The sequence below is a fragment of the Bos indicus genome, chromosome 23, assembly GCF_029378745.1.
Source record: "Bos indicus isolate NIAB-ARS_2022 breed Sahiwal x Tharparkar chromosome 23, NIAB-ARS_B.indTharparkar_mat_pri_1.0, whole genome shotgun sequence".
Classification (NCBI taxonomy): domain Eukaryota; kingdom Metazoa; phylum Chordata; class Mammalia; order Artiodactyla; family Bovidae; genus Bos; species Bos indicus.
Genome location: NC_091782.1, coordinates 17142643 through 17159847, shown reverse-complemented (window position 1 = coordinate 17159847; position 17205 = coordinate 17142643). Strand labels below are relative to the sequence as shown.

Here is a 17205-nt window from a genome sequence, read left to right as displayed (position 1 = left end):
TATAAGCTGCTGCTGCTGCTGGCTGCTAAGTCGCTTCAGTTGTGTCCGACTCTGTGCGACCCCATAGACTGCAGCCCACCAGGCTCCCCCGTCCCTGGGATTCTCCAGGCAAGAACACTGGAGTGGGTTGCCATTTCCTTCTCCAATGCATGAAAGTGAAAAGTGAAAGTGAAGTCTCTCAGTTGTGTTGGACTCTTAGCGACCCCATGGACTGCAGCCCACCAGGCTCCTCCGTCCATGGGATTCTCCATGCAAGAGTACTGGAGTGGGGTGCCATTGCCTTCTCCGTGAATATAAGCAGATAATATTTAAAAAATAACAAATACCATATTATACTTCTCATTTTTCTATGAAAGGGTATAGAAAATATGTATGTTTGCTTAGTTACTTCAGTCATGTCTGACCCTTTTCGACCCTATGCACTACCAGGCTCCTCTGTCCATGGGATCGCCGACCCGATGGACGTGCGTTTGAACAGGCTCGGGAGTTGGTGATGGTCATGGAAGCCTGGCGTGCAGCAGTGCATGGGGTCACACTCTACTGAACTGAACCGAGGCAAGGGTAGTGGAGTGGGTTGCTCTGCCGTCCTCTAGGGGGTCTTCCTAACCCAGGGATCAAACCTGAGTCTCATGTCTCCTGCATTGGCAAGGCAAGTTCTTAACCACTAGCACCATGTGGGAAGCCCAATAGAAAGTATGAACGTTTCGATTTTTAAAGTGGTGTGGATGGAGAAAAGCATGTTTCCTAATTGAGATGCCACTTCTCAGGGTCTTAGAGAAAGTTAAGCAGCAATTTCAGGTTTGCACGTGAATCTTATTCCTATTCATTTCAGGTCTCAGAAAAGAAGGAATGACTCTGATTCAAAATGCTCTTTCCTTGTTCAAACAGGTTCCCAGTATTTGTGCTTTCCTTTCTGAGGAAGCAGTACAGTTTTTAAGTGTTTTCATTTCTGACCAAGATGTGATGCAATCAAATCGTTATGTTGACTTTGGTTTAGCATCTGCCTGACTGAGTGGAAAAGGAATTTTAATTTGTGATGTGATTGACAAAGCCATAAACCGTGAACTTTTCCCAATAATACCATAATATGATAAAAAAAATTTCTCCTTGTTCTTTTTTGCTGATTTTTGTGGTTATGCCTCTTAAGTTTATCAGCAAAACATTATTTCCTGCTCTTAATTTTTTCAGACTAAGCTACACTGTATGCTAAGATGTAGTTTTTCAAGGGCTTTGATTTTGTTCTGCCTTGAAGATTACTGTTTTTCTTTCATTATTTTTTCACTCAGAAATCTTATTTGGAAAATTAGATTTTTAGATGTGATTTTAAAATACTCTTTTTAACCTTTTCAAGAATCTTTTAAAATTTCATATTTATCAGTGCTAAGTATGAATAGAGCATAAAAAGTATCCTACCTGCTTTTCTTCTCCCCAACATTCTGCCTCTCCAGAGACCTCCATTTTCTGCTCTTCCAGCTGTTCTTTTGGAATTTAATGCCATTTTTTCCTAAACAGTAGCCTTTGTTGTTCAGTCACTAAGACGTGTCCGATTCTTTGTGGCCTCATGAACTGCAGCACACTAGGCTTTCCTGTCCTTCCCCATCTCCTGAAGTTTGCTCAGACTCATATCCATTGAGTCGATGATGCTATCTAACCATCTTATCCTCTGCTGCTCCCTTCTTTTCCTGCCCTCAATCTTTCCCAGCATCAAAGTCTTTTCCAGTGAGTTGGCTCCTCTCATCAGGTGGCCAAAATATTAGGCTGCTATGTTTAAAAATCTGTATGGGTTTTCTGTAGATCAGAACAGTTCTCATCCTGGGATCTACCTTCTGAAGAGCGTAGGTATTTTCTTCACTTCCTATGTTGGAACTCCCTGTTTCCTGGACCCCATATCTTCCCCCTTCATTGTTTATACCTCAATTAAGCAATTCTTCCAGAAGGTTCCTAAGAAAAGGGTGCATGGGATGTAAATCTGCATGTATGAAAATGTCTTCATTTTCTCTCACACTTGATTTATAGTTTATCTAGTTCTAGAATTCTAGATTGGAGGATATTTTCTCTGAATTTAAGAAGCATTGTTGTGTTGATTTCTAGCTTCTATTATTGCTATGAGAAACCCTGTGGTATTCTGATTCTTGATTTTTTTCCCCCTCCTTGGTTACTTTGAGGATCTGATCTTTGTCCCTGATATTCTGAAATATTATGATAATCTGTCACCGAGGGCTTGTTTTCTCTGTTGTGCTGGGTATACCGAGAGCCATTTCAATTTAGAAATAAGGATTTTTTTCAGTTCTGGGAGATTTTCTTTAATTCTTAAGTTCTATCCAAATACCCTCTTCCCCCTCCCCTCTGCTGCCCCTAGTTCTCTTATTCTTTCTCTCTGAAACTCTTACTATTATTTGTGTGTGGAACTTAGAGACTGATGAGTCCTTTAATTTTACCATCTTATGTATTTCTCATTTTATTTTTTGGTCTCTGTTTTACTTTCTGGGAAGTGTCTTGAACTTCATCTTCAGATTCTTCTAATTAGTTTTATATGTTCTTTGTCATATTTTTAATTTTCAAGATTTTTTTTTCTGAATGTTGCTTTTTAATAGTCTTATATTTTTGTTTCATGGATGGAATAGCTCTTCTCTATATTACAGTTTTAAAAGTTTTCTGCAGCCTCCAATACATCTCTGTTTTCCTTAAAGTACCTTACTTTATCATTTGTTTTGGTCTTTATTTTAGGGAATTTCCTTAAATGTATGGTCTTGGCTGTCTTACTCATATTCCAGAATAAGATGCTGAAAAACTGAAAACTGAATTTGCCTGAGTTGGGGCTTCTAAAAGTTAACTGGTGGTCTTCATTATGAGGTGACTAACCTAGAACCCTTTGTGTGTGTGTGTGTGTGTGTGTGTGTGTGTGTGTGTGTGTGTGTGTGTTTGGGGGTGTATGTGTGTGTGTTGGGGGTGTGTGTGTGTGTGTGTGTTTGTGTGGGAGGAGGGGAGCGGGTCACCTCTAGCAATCTGTGTTTATAGGTGTTTTCTTTTCTCTTAGCCAGGTTTTTCCCCAAACAGAATGCTTCAATCATTGGCCTACATTCCTGCCTACAACATTTGGGGAACTGAGTGGGAAAAGAGCTGGGGATATCTGCCTTCAGGATCTCAGTCTTCTTTTGATCCCCGTCTTTTTAGACTGGTAGGCCTGCGTCTCGTTGTGCCTAGGTCCAGAGGCTCTTTATTTTGCAGAGTAAATTCCCTTGCTCTGACCGGTGGCTGCTTGGAGTCAGGGTGGGAACCTTTGGGTAGAACTTTCACCTTATTTTCCTTTATGAAGCCCTGCCTGATGTCCCCACTTTCAGATCATTCTGAGCTTTTCTGGAATATAAAGCAAGTTCACTTTGCTCTGGGCTTCCTCTTAAGATGCTCTTAGTTTTGGTTTCTTTGCTGTGCTACATCAAGTAACTTACCAATCTCCTTTTCAGCTTCCAAAAACTTTGTTATGGTCATTTCCTTTCCTAGTCTTTGTCCTTAGCAATTTTATGTTTTTAATGCCATTTTAGTGGAGTTTGGGAGGTAAATAAAGGTGTTCAATGCATCGTGTTTCATTGAAGATCCAAATTTCTTTCTTTGATGCCCTGTTTCAACATAAAACTTAATAGGCTTATGGTTTATAGCCATTGCAAAATTTTGCTACAGTAACAGAATTGTACAGGATATAAATTCATTTGGTCTTTTGCTACCCTAATGCATTAATGCCTAACCTATAGCTTGCTATGAGAGCGTGTATGCTTGCTAGGTTGCTTCAGTCGTGTGTAACTCTGTGACCCCAGGGGCTATAGCCCTCCAGGCTCCTCTGTCTATAGGATTTTCCCGGCAGGAATACTGGAGTGAGTTGCCATGCCCACCTCCAGAGGCTCTTCCTGACCCAGGGATCTAACCCATATCTCCTGCATTGCAGGTGGATTCTTCACCACTGAGCCACCAGGGAAGCCTTGCTATGAAGAATGACATCTAAATGACTTCAGGAAGTTTGAGGATAATATAATAGAAATTTAGGTCATAAAGTAACTTAAACATTCCTTTTACAGATATGGAAACTGTGACCCTGAGAACAGAGGTGGCTTACCTATGTTCATTCATCCATCTAGAGCTAGAATTGAGTCTCTTCTCCAGTGTTCTTTTTTAATATATTTATTTACATACTAATTTATTTGGCTGCACCGGGTCTTAGTTCTGGCATTTAGGATCTTCAGACTTCATTGTGATGTGTGGGATCTAGTTCCTTGACCAAGGATCGAACCAAGGCACGCTGCATTGGGGGCATGGAGTCTTAGCCACTGGACCAGCAGGGAAGTCCCTTTGGTGTTCTTTTTCTTGCCAATGTGGTTCTGTCTTTTCATTAACGTAGCTGTAAATAGGTGCTCTTTACCATGGTTTATGTCACCCAAATGTCCTGTTAATTTAGTGTCAGCTTTAAGTTGCAGTCGTGGACTTTTTTTTTTCCTCTTAAAGTTTGGGGTCTAGTTTTATTGGGGTGAACTTTAAAACTCAAGAAAATTTCTATCTCACTCCTAAAGTTGTTTCTGTTTTGAGGAATTTATATTGACCATTGAAAAGTTTTCTTTTTTCTTCCTACTGTTCCCTTCTCAGTGGCCTCCAAAAGTTCTTTGTGGGGGAGGGCAGAAACTCTTTCCTGATTGTAATTGTAGCAGATAAAACTATTTAGAACAAATTAGTACACCTGTTGCCATGTTTCAGTAATGGGAAAAGGAAACATGTTGTTAAAATGTCAAGTTTATTTGGAGAAATCCTAGAATGGTTTCTTTACCGAATTTTCAAAATGCAGTTCTCAGTTCTCTTCCAGGACCCCTTCTGCATGTTATCCCACAATAGAACTCTTCTGTCTTATTTTCCTTTCCCTCCTGTATTTTGTACTTTGTACAGTTTGCCCCAGAACACCACCAAATGCATTATTTGTTGACTAGGATTCTTTGGTGGTTTTCATTTCTATGTAGAATTCTTGGGGTCAGAAACCCTACTTTATACTTTTGAATAAGTTCACTTCTACATATATTTAGGAGTGCCTTCATTGAGGTGTTGGGTTCCTCTGTAGGTGCCAGCATCTTGGGGTCCATGTTAGGTCTTTGACAGATGCTGATGGTTGGTATAAAATACTCACCTTTTCTCCAGTCACTGTTACAACCTGATTGAAAGAATGGTCTTGCCCGTTCCTTCATGTCATGTTGTGCTGTGCTGTGCTATGTTGCTTCAGTTTTGTCCGACTGTTTGCAACCCCGTGGGCTGTAGCCCGCTAGGCTCCTCTGTCCATGGGATTCTCCAGGCAAGAATACTGGAGTGGGTTGCCATTTCCTCCTCCAGGGGATCATCCTGACCCAGGGATCAAACCCATGACTTGAACCCACGTCTCTTATGTTTCCTGCATTGGCAGGTGAGTTCTTTACCCACTAGTGCCATCTAAGAAGTTATGTGTCACATTGGTGAATAGCAGTAATAGCTGGGAGTAGAGCAGGGACAGCCTGTTACTAGAAACTAAGGAGTCAAATGTTTCCTCCACTGGAAAGTGACCACATCGAACTAAAAGCCCTCTGAGCGTCCTTACAACCTCCAGATATCAGGATCATAAAGAGGTGCTCCCAGTGAATCAATGACACCCTTTAAAACAAATGACCCACAAAGAAAAACGATGTCTCTTAGGATTGAGTGGAATCGGGTGAACACTGTTCCATGACTGAGCTAAGCTGTTACGTTCATAATCTGAGGTAACCTAGAACACTTAGAATGATAAAGCATTGTTTTCTTGTTTCTTCTTTCCCTCTCATCCTCTTCTAAAGTTAAATAATGCTCTTTCATTATTATGCTTTGGAAATATATTAACTTTTACTTTTTTTCAATTTTTTAAAAATTGTGAAACATGAAATACATGTAAAACATAGGTGTGTTTTATTAAAGACTAATAAAGCAAAAGCTGGGGTAACATCCTACAAGTGTAAAATTCCCTTTGTGATTGTTCCTTATGCCCTACCCCAGGTTAACCAGTATCCTATTACCAAGAAAGTTAGGAGTTTGATTCTCTTTATTATGTTTAAAAGTTTCTACATTTGAAAAATAGCTCAGTAATGAAAGGCCTTCAGTGTTTTTACAGGTATATTTTATTTTTTACATGAGGTATTACTAGAGAAATAACAGGTAACATTTATGGATCACTTAGCCTCTTGCCATTGATTTTCCTGGACTATGTACACATTGGAACTCCCCAATAATTGTATGAGATAGATGAGAAAATTGAGTCTTGGAGCTAGGAACTGGGTCCCACTGGGATTCTAATCTGGCCAGTCTGACTCCTAAATCTGCTCTCTTAACCACTACACCTAATCAAGGTATTGTCTTATAATTTGATGCAATTTTATATTTTTAACATCTGCGTCTATGTCTTTTGTGTCTTTGAATACTCTAACCAGAACATAGGGTAGCCATCAAGTTCTGTGCTGTTTCTGCTAAAACAAAGGAGTTGGAAAGCTCTGTAGGCTTCAGATCTTATCCCAGTATCTTAACTTCTCATTGCTTGATGCAGATATACAGTCCATCAGTTTATCTAAACCATACTATATCTTTATATTGTCCCTTTCAGAGCACTTCTAAAATGTTTGTTTTATAATTTTTTATGGGAATTTTCCGGGAAAACCCATAATCGCACTTATGTTTGTAGTGTAGTGAATAGTGATAGTTTGAGAACAAAGATCATGGCATCTGGTCCCATCACATCATGGCAAATAGATGGGGAAACAATGAAAGCAATGACAGACTTTATTTTCTGGGCTCCAAAATCACTGCAGATGGTGACTGCAGCCATGAAATTAAAAGATGCTTGCTCCTTGGAAGAAAAGTTATGACCAACCTAGACAGCATATTAAAAAGCAGAGATATTACTTTGCCAGCAAAGGTCCATCTAGTCAAAGCTTTGGTTTTTCCAGTACTCATGTATGGATGTGAGAGTTGTACTATAAAGAAAGCTGAGCACCGAAGAATTGATGCTTTTGAACTGTGGTGTTGGAGAAGACTCTTGAGAGTCCCTTGGACTGCAAGGAGATCCAACCAGTCCATCCTAAAGGAAATCAGTCCTGAATATTAATTGAAAGGAATAATGTTGAAGCTGAAACTCCAATACTTTGACTACCTGATTCGAAGAACTGACTCATTTGAAAAGACCCTGATGGTGGGAAAGATTGAAGGCAGGAGGAGAAGGGGACAACAGAGGATGAAATGGTTGGATGGCATCACCGACTCAATGGACATGAGTTTGAGTAAGCTCCGGGAGTTGGTGATGGACAGGGAAGCCTGGAGTACTGCAGTCCATGGGGTCGCAGAGTTGGACATGACTGTGTGACTGAATTGAACTGAAACTTTTAAAAGAAGAGCTTTGATTATACAGAGTATTTTTTTAATATGATATTTCAAAATTCTTCTAAAAATATTTCATATCTGTAAGACACAAGTAACTTTTGGCACTTGTTTAGATGTGATCACTAAGAGATAGCTTCTTTATAAAACAGTTATTGACTCTACTTAGTGAATTAATGTTTCCTTTGCAGTATTTTCTCTGAAAACAGCTAGCTGTAGTGACAGGTCTTTATGTTTAAATTTTAAAATTAGATACCATTTCTACAGAAGGAGTGCAGATTTACAGCTCAGTAACTCCTTGAACAAGCCATGTGAAGTGCCTTAGAATATTGGTATCTGCCAACCAAGTTTTACCATGGTGCAAAATTTCACCTAAACCTCCTGTTCTTTGCCACTCATGTGGGATTACTGGCAACTTTAAGCAATTATATCGGGCCTGTGCTTAGTAGCTTAGTCATGTCTGACTCTTTGCGACCCCATGGACTATAGCCCGCCAGGCTCCTCAGGGTGTCCATGGGAATTCTCCAGACAAGAATACTGGAGTGGGTTGCCATGCCCTCCTCCAGGGGGTTTTCCCAACTCAGGGATCGAACCCAGGTCTCCTGCATTGTAGGCGGATTTTTTACCGTCTGAGCCACCAGGGAAGCCCAAGAATACTGAAGTGGCTAGCCTATCCCTTCTCCCGGGGACTCCTGCATTGCAGGCAAATTCTTTAACAACTGAGCTTCCCTGCGAAGCGCTGCTCTTTTCTTGCTATAAGATATTGGACTAGTCATCTGATCACCAATTTGAGTATCCATTTCTCATCTGTAAAATGCCACTGACACCTACCTCATTGTGAGAATTAACTAAGCAAATAATGTGATCCCCCCAACGCACACACACAGCATGGTATCTAGTAAAAGTATGATTTTTATAAGTGTTCTCTTCCCATTTTACAGTGCTGTTCAATGCTGACAAAATTGTATAGTATTTATAAAATGTGCTTGGTAATGACCAAACTAATGCTTTAAAAATGGCTTCTATGAATGCTGGCTGTCTGAACTCTACCAATTAATAATATCTGTCCTATGTGGGGATTATAAAAAACCAGGATTATATTTAAGCACAGTGATGAAATAGCAACTCCGTAAGGTGTCTTTTGTGGCTGGCGCTGCTGCTCTACAAACTACGTGGGATTTGGTATTGCTTTTGTTGGCATATATGTATCTTACATAATTGAAGATGCATATTATGCTGTTGATTTTAGGTCATTTTATTTTTTGGTGAAAAGGATTTCCCAATCTGGCTAAGGTTGTATGTTCTTTATTTCTTATTAAACAGTTAATTAAGACCAGCATGTCATTTAACTAAAATGAAGACCCAGATACCAAATACATTTTAAAATTCTTGAGCTCTGCATGAGTGACCAAACTCTCTTATCCTAGCATGCCCCCAAGTCCCTGGAACATTTGAATGTCTGTGCCTCCTCTCACCAGAGTAGTGATCTAGAGCCTCTGCTTTCCTTGGTGGGAGGGGAAGAGAAGCCCACCACGGGCAGCTCTCATCAGTTTGCAGTGCGCTTGCACACGCAGTTTCCTATTGGATCTTCACAGCAGTCAAAGGAGCAGAGCTGATATTATAGCCATTAACAAGTGCGGACATGGGGGCCCAAGGCATTCGCGAGTTGCCCAAGCTCACATTGCTAATAAGTGGATAACATGAGGCTTAACCCCAAGTCTTCTGATTCTAAATCTAAGGCTTTCTCACTCTCCCATGTTCTTATTCCCATTATAAATTAACAGACCCATTTAGTATCTTATCAGATACGGATATCAATCAATAAGGCAGGTGGATTTCTAAAACTTTTTTGATTCTAACCACCACACAGGCATTTAGGGAAGAAAAATTTTAATGTGGGGCTTGCTTATCTTTCAGTCTGAGACTCTGGATTTCTTGTACATTGTATTGATCCCAAATTGTTTTTATTTAAGAAGGGTAAAACACCATGAAATGTTTTATTCTAACACAAAAATGTATCCATGGGAAAATGATAAAATTTGCAGTGGTGAATACCATGTGAAATTTTAATTGAAAGTATGAATACTTTATTAATGTTAAAAAGGTATTGCCAAGACTTCCCTGGTGGTCCAGTGATGGGACTTTGCTTTCCAATGCCAGGGGTGCAGGTTCCATCTATGGTCGGGGTTCTAGGATCCCACATGCCTTGTGGCCAGTGGACCAAAACAAAGAACGGAAACAGTGCTTTAACAAATTGAATAGGGACTTTGAAAATGGTCCACATTTTAAAAAAATCTTAAAAAAAAGTACTGTGTTGTTCTTAAATTTTATATGAGGTCTCTTTATTTAGTTGTAGGTGCATGTAAAACTTTTCCTTACCTAGTTATGTGAGTTTCCTCTGCCTTTGTATCTTCAAGCCTTTTGGCCTCTCTTTATAATTGGATGTGACTGAACATTCATGATTTAAAATGTATTTATGACATTATGACTTAAAAATATATATCATTCATAGACTTTTTACCCAATTACAGAGAAAACATTGAACTCAGGTTCTGAGCCATTGGTTCTGTGGCTCAGACATGAGAATACGTTTTCATTCCAAAGCAGTCAGCATTGATGTAGCTTTCTGGATTATCATACCTTCTTTGTACTCTCAGGGTTGTCTTGAGGCATCTCAGACACGTGAGTGGAAGCATTTGAAAACCATAACAATATGTTACATGCTTGCATTCATGCATGAGTCTTCTGATTAATTGTATGCTTGAGACTTTTTGTCATAAGACATTTTGCTACATGAGCTCATAAGTTGGAATAGACCAAAAATGGAATAGACCAGGAAAACACTTAAATCCAGCAAAGTCTTACAGATAAGGAGTGAGTGGGTGGTGGGAAATAAGCCACCATGGAAATAGCAGATGAACATTTTTTCTCAGTTTAATAACCAGTCTCCTAATTGTTTCATCAGCATTTATTGAGCACCTAGTGAGCACTAGGACACCACTGATGTTCACAATTAGTAAAATAAGATGCTGCTGCTGTCTTCCAGGAGCTTGCAGGGGAGGACAGTTACAGGCAAGAGACAACATAGGTTAATAAATATAAAACTATGAAATATGTAATAAAATGTAAAACTGTATTTTAATGATGTATAAATTATATACAGTTTAGATAACTTTAATTTAATAACTAAAATATAGATCTGTTCTACTTGGTAAACCATCAGAACATTCCCTACATTAATACTGCTGCTGCTGCTAAGTCTCTTCAGTCGTGTCCGACTCTGTGCGACCCCATAGACAGCAGCCCACCAGGCTCCGCTGTCCCTAGAGAGCTCTTAAGGAAAGCACCTTGCTGCTGCCACCTTGATGTCAGTCCCTGGTAGCCAGTATTTCTTAAGAGTAGAAACCTGGGTTTGAATCCTAGCTCTGCCACTTTTTAAACTGTTGAACTAATTTGTATCTCGGTTTCTTTCTTTAAAAATTTTTTCATTGTATTTCTATTATTTATTTATTTATTTTTGGTTATGCTGGGTCTTCATTGCTGTGCATGGGCTTTCTCTAGTTGCAGCACACAGGCTTCTTGCCGTGGCTTCTTTTGTTGCAGAGCATGGGCTCTAGGGCTTGCAGGCTTCAGTAGTTGCGGCACATGGGCTTAGTAGTTGCAGTTCCTGGGGGCTCAGGCACAGGCTCAGTAGTTGTGGTGCACAGGCTTAGTGGCCCCATGGCATATGGAATCTTCCCAGACCAGGGATTGAACCCATGCCCTCTGCACTGGCAGGCAGATTCTTAACCACTGGACCACCAAGGAAGTTCTGAATCTCGGTTTCAATGTCTGTGAAATGGGAATAAAGATAATACCTACCTCACATTTACTGTGAGGACTGACTGAGTTAATATTGGGTTGGTCAAAAAGCTCACTTGGGTTTTTATTGTTTGGCAGGATAAAAGTAAATTGAGTAAAGTTCTCAAGAAAGAATTTTCTCCTCAACCCCTGAAAATTACTGTAAATGTAGCAAGATAAAGGAAGGAAACTAAACTTTTGTTAATCATCAGCTCTGTGGTAGGCTGGGCTTCCCAGGTGGCGCAGTGGTAAAGAATCCGTCTGTCAATGCAGGAGATGTGGGTTCAGATCTCTGGGTTGGGAGGATCCCCTGAAGAAGGAAATGGCAACCCACTCCGGTATTCTTGCCTGGAGAATCCCATGGACAGAGGAGCCTGGTAGACTGCAGTCCATGGGGTCGCAAAGAGTCGGACTCGACTTAGCGACTAAATGACAACAATGCGCCAGGCAGCTTACTAGGATTTTACCTGCATTTTTGTTTAATCCTTACGCCAGTGCTCTGACATAGATGAGGAAACAGGCTTAGAGAAATTAGGTTGCTTGCGTGAGGTCTGGCATGGCCACCATGATGATAACTGGGCTCTGTTACTCTACGTCCTATACTCTTATTGCCTTGCACGTGCCACAAAGCCTGAGAGTTCAGCAAGTTTCACTTATAATAGGTACAGTTGGAATTTGCTTGTTTGGGACTTTATCACTAATAACTATTTAAAGGGATGTCTTCTACATTTTTAGTTTGGTCCTATTACAGTGATTTGTTCTATATATCTGAATTTCCACCACCCCCCATTCAAAACTATATTACAGTAGTATAAACAATATAAATGGGACCTAGATGGAAAATATTTGAATGAGGGTAGTCTTATTAATTGGAGAAGGCAATGGCACCCCACTCCAGTACTCTTGCCTGGAAAATCCCATGGATGGAGGAGCCTGGTAGACTGCAGTCCATGGGGTCGCTAGGAGTCAGACACGACTGTGTAACTTTCAAGTAGACAACCTGGGAGACTTCACTTTCACTTTTCACTTTCATGCATTGGAGAAGGAAATGGCAAGCCACTCCAGTGTTCTTGCCTGGAGAATCCCAGGGATGGGGGAGCCTGGTGGGTGCCATCTCTGGGGTCGCACAGAGTCGGACACGACTAAAGCAACTTAGCAGCAGCAGCAGTCTTATTAATAGTTTGCAGAATTAAGCTGACCCATTATAATTTTCCAGTTTTCAAGATCACCATCATGAGTATTGAAGTCACTGCTCGACAAATTAATAGCTATTTCATAGGTCTTTTAAGCTTAGCCTCTGTGTAGTTATGTATACTGGGTGCTCAGTATAGAACTGATTGTTTTGGCCAGCTTTTGGTTACATCCAGAATTAATTCAAATAACTTGGATTTAAAATTAATTAAGTTAACTTTTAATCATTTGCTGTTTCTATATTAAAAGTAGGGTTGAAAATTTGGACAGAAAAGAGGGAAATTTTATGAGGAATTCCCTGGTGGTCCAGTGGTTAGGATCCTATGCTTTCACCGCCAAGGGTGTGGGTTCAGTCTCTGGTTGGGAAACTAAGATCCCACAAGTGGCACAGTGTGCCCCTCCCCCCAGCTAAAGTAACAGGGGAAAGCATATAGTTGTAAAACACCCATCCATACAATGTCAGCTTAGCTTCCTGAATAAGGTTGCCTCAAACCCCTAACCAAGAATGTGTGCAAGTTGTAAGCTCTTCTCTCCCTAAAAATATTTGCGCATTTCCTGGATTTTACCATCATGCAATTGCTTCTGCCTCCTGGGCCCCTGTTTTTCTTGCCTTGTGCCTCTGATATGCAGCATGATGTCCTCAGAAAGGATTCTGATTCTCAGGAAGGCCCTGTTCATACAGGACATTTGTGTTTTTAGTACACCTAACTGAAGAAAGGAGGAAAAACAGGTGGGTGAGCCCTATATTGCATTCATGCAACTTCCCTTTAAGGCATTCTTGTTCTGGAAATGTTCCAGACCTCCCTTGACTGGAGAACTTCACCTCCCCTTCAGCCCCAGCTTCACTCTGCTATACTATTCCTTTCTTCTCTTCCTGTTCCTCTCATCATCCTCCTCTCTGTTCCTTTCAGAGATTAAAAACAAGTTCTCCTCATCTAATGTAAAGCAGGTCCCCTTTCTTGACCAGCATTCTGGATCTTGACAGCCATTCTGCAGGGAACCATCCATCCCAAGGGGACTGGACCTGAGTGGTGGGAGACCCTATTGAGGGAACATATTTTCACAAAGAGTGTCTTCTAAGAGGAGTTCTTGTGTTAGCAAAGTCTTAACTTTTCATCTTGTTACATGGTGGCAGACAGTGTATTAATCTCAAGCTTATTGAATCCTGCCTCCTGAATACAGTGTCAGAAACCTAAAAAATGATTGTGCACATAATGTGTCCAAATTCTAGATAGCTTAGACTAATACAGTGTTCTTGTGCATAGAATGTATGCTGCATGCCTAAGAGTCATGAACCCACCTAACACAAAGATGTCACCACTTGGCATCTTGCATCATCACATGTTTCACTTACACAAAAAGAATTTGGGCTTTTGAAACACAATTATTTTTGTTGCCATAAATTTGTTTTGATTTTTCTGACAGTTTCAAGCTATGTCAAGGCAGTGTGTAATCTTTAAAACCTAAAATAAACACAGAAGTGCATCTTTTCAGGAAGTAAACCTTTCACAGTTCCATCAGTCTGTTCATAAATGACTTAATGTTTGATTGCTCTTAGCTGAAAAAAAAATTACAGCTTTTTATCCTCACTCTTTTACCTCAATTTAGAGGACTTGTGGGGAGTTCACTAAACTGCATTGTAATATACTGATCCTGTTTTTTGAATTTATAAATAAAATTCATGAAATTGTTTTTCTCTTGCTATATAGCAGCCTGACCTTACAGATTTTCCCCCCCTGTAGGTAATAGAGACGAGGAAACCTAACCAATGACTGTGGAGTAATATGGAAGAAGATGGGAAAAACTTGTTTAATGGGTAAGAAATAAAATTGTAATAAAGAGTTGTTTATGGAAACTATTCACAATAGTATTATGTAATAATACTAGGCTTCAGCAGGTGGCCGAGAGTGGTATCCTGTTAGAGTGAGCGCTCAGCCACTGTCTTTGTCTTATCACCATTCTGAACTTTCATCGCCTTCTTTCTTCTTACCCTTGTGACTTTTTAAATGCTATGAATTAACTTAAGAGGAGACATGGCTATATTTGAAAATAAACACAGGACCTGGAGACCAGCCCCCATAGTAAAACAGTTCTTGGGTAAGTCTTGAAGCTTACTGTTGGTTGGATAGAGACCGTATCTGTCATGACCTGTCAAGAGTGTTAGCAACCCGTTCTCGCTCTCCAAACACTGCCAGCTGCTGTGCTGGTAGGCTCACCTGGAGCTCCTGTTCTTTAGCCAAGTGCAGATTTTGTGTCAGGTGGTAATCAAATAGAATTCTATGGAAAACCTGATAAAAAGGTGTTAATAAGTTTATGATATAAAAAATTTAAATTATAAAGTCCATACATGCTTATTGTCAATAATTCAAACATTACAAATAACAAAAACGTTCTGTTAGAATCTTAGCCACCCCCGCAACCCCGTCCCATATATGTAAGTGCATAATATGTCTTTTTCTTTGCCTGCTGGTTAAAAACTTGGGCTTAGGAGCCAGACTGTTTTTGACTAGCCATTATTAGCTTGACATTTGGGCAGGTTAATTTCTCTTTGCCTCAGTTCCTTGGGTATAAGTGGGAACAATAAAATGCCTATCTCATAGCAATGTTGAAAATTAATTATATAATTAATCGTATATATTTTATATATAATCTTATATATTATATATTAATCTATATTAAAAAAACTTGGAATAATGTCCAAAACATAGTGAGTGTTCAGTAAATGTTAGCTATAGTTTTCTTATGTATCCCAGTTAGCATTTTTATGTACCAGCCTTCCATAGATGAATCTTGTGATACACTGCAAGAGGTAAGCCTTCTTGGATAAAGTCAACCCTGATGTCAAGGATTTTTTAATTTTTTCATGAATGTTTTCTTTTTTGGCTTCAAGCTTCATTTCTCTCAGAGTATGCTACAAGACTATGTGTGAGAATAGTTATACACCCTCATCTCTTACTACATATCATATGGTGTAAATATTGCTTACAGGTATGTATGAATTAACAAGCATCTTCGGGCTGTGATAGTTTTATCTTGTCCATAAAAGTATCTCTGTCAAAAAGGATGCACAGTTCTCTTGTTTCTAGATAGCTGTGTTACATTTTCTGTTAAGATTCCTTTAATCTATTTTGAAGGACAAGTCTTCTTGAGTTTTCTTCTTGTTTCACAGAATCACAATAGTTTTGAAAATGTCTGGTATCTTTTCCATGGCTAGTCAGCACTTCCTTGGGTGATACAGGCAGCTACTTATTTTAAGAGAGAAGGACACTAAAACAGTCATCTTTTTAATATTTCCCTTTTGTATTGTTCCAGGGCTCTATTAGATGATAATGGACAATTTTTTTCTGCTGTGACTTATTTTAGAAGACAAATATATAAAAACGGAGATTGACATTCACTGAGTATTTATTCTGTTAGCCACCATTTTAAGTGCTTTGCTCATTTATTCATTAGTGAATTTAATCCTGTCTTCCACTTACGAGGCAGATGCTGTTATTATCGTCATTTTAAAAGCTGAGAAAAATGAGGCATAGATGAACTTGCTCAAAGTCACATCGCAAGTGGCAGCTTCAGGATTCAAACCCAGGTCCTCCGCTCTGGAGCCTGTGCTGTTGACCAGTGGGGTGCTGGCCTAGTTTTTGATCAACTTAGAAGATTTGCTAAGGTGCACAGGGATTTAAGTAAGGTAATAAAGTCAAATATCACCTGAAAAAGTCACCATAACCAATCTGTTTCTGCTTGCTTTTGGGAAAGAAAATTTAAAATCATGCTTCTTCTTAAGTTTGGGAAAAATAATGGTGTGAGATGATGTGAGGTTCATAAATAATTACTTTTTTCTTGACCATACTTAAATGAATACAACTGTTTTACTTCTTTATGAATTGTTTGTAGTAGATAGAAATCACCTGACTCTAGCTAAGGAACAGTACATGTTAAGAAGTGAGTTGATTTGTAGATTACTATTTAATTGCTGATCATGGAAACATGCAGACAGAAAGACTGAACTGTGCAGCAGTTTGTAACTGATTGGTAATTAGAAATTGTTCTTTTGTCCTGTTAAATAACATTTGACTGACAGTGAGCAGGAAGTTGTTGAAGAGAAGAAAAGGCAGGAGAAAAGGCGATATGGGTCTTATAAGAGTGTCAATTATAAGTGATGATCTAAAAAGTAAATGTACATGAGCAGTCGACATTTATATAGGAACTGGAAGGAGTTAGAGTCCGTGGTTTTTGGTTTTTGTTCTGTTTTGTCTTGTCAGAGAGAAATACTGGCTTTTCTTTTCTTCAGATAGCAATTTCATTTCCTGTTGAAATATGGTAAAGTACAAAGAGAAAGCAACATTTAAAGTAACACAAGCACACTGATGAAATATTTCGGCTTTCCTGTAAAGTGTGGCTATAAGCAGTGATGTTTTCCCCTCTCCATCTTTTTGAACTCTCTCTCCTTGTTTGAGAATCCCTTCTGAATGTTCATAACAGTTACGGCTCTCAGTGTACTCTTTACCACACTTAGATACTCTTTACCACAGTGTCTTAAAGGGTGGCCGAGCCCTTGAAACTTTTGGGAGTCAAAGCTGTTTTCATAACAGTATTAAAACATACTTGCACATGAGTATGCAGTGGAGTTTTCCAAAGACAACATGATGTACAAAGAATGGAGGGAGGAGATAGGGAGTGTGGGATCTACATGTATACTCTGCTGTATTTAAAATGGACAGCCAACAGGGACCTACTGTGCAGCACAGGGAACTCTGCTCAATGTTATGTGGCAGC

General features: G+C 39.5%; 1 protein-coding gene across 10 annotated transcripts in view; it reads left to right on the top strand.

Moving 5' to 3' along the window:
• The window catches only part of USP49 (ubiquitin specific peptidase 49), an 80336-nt gene that overhangs the window by 28341 nt on the left and 34790 nt on the right, over positions 1–17205 (top strand). For 8 of the 10 annotated variants that reach the window (XM_070777963.1, XM_070777971.1, XM_070777966.1 and 5 more), the window contains one exon: positions 14175–14248. The exons of the other annotated variants lie outside the window; for them this stretch is intronic. The gene's annotated coding sequence lies outside the window, so the exon portion shown is untranslated. The remainder of the gene's footprint in view (positions 1–14174; positions 14249–17205) is intronic. 10 annotated transcript variants of the gene reach the window in all.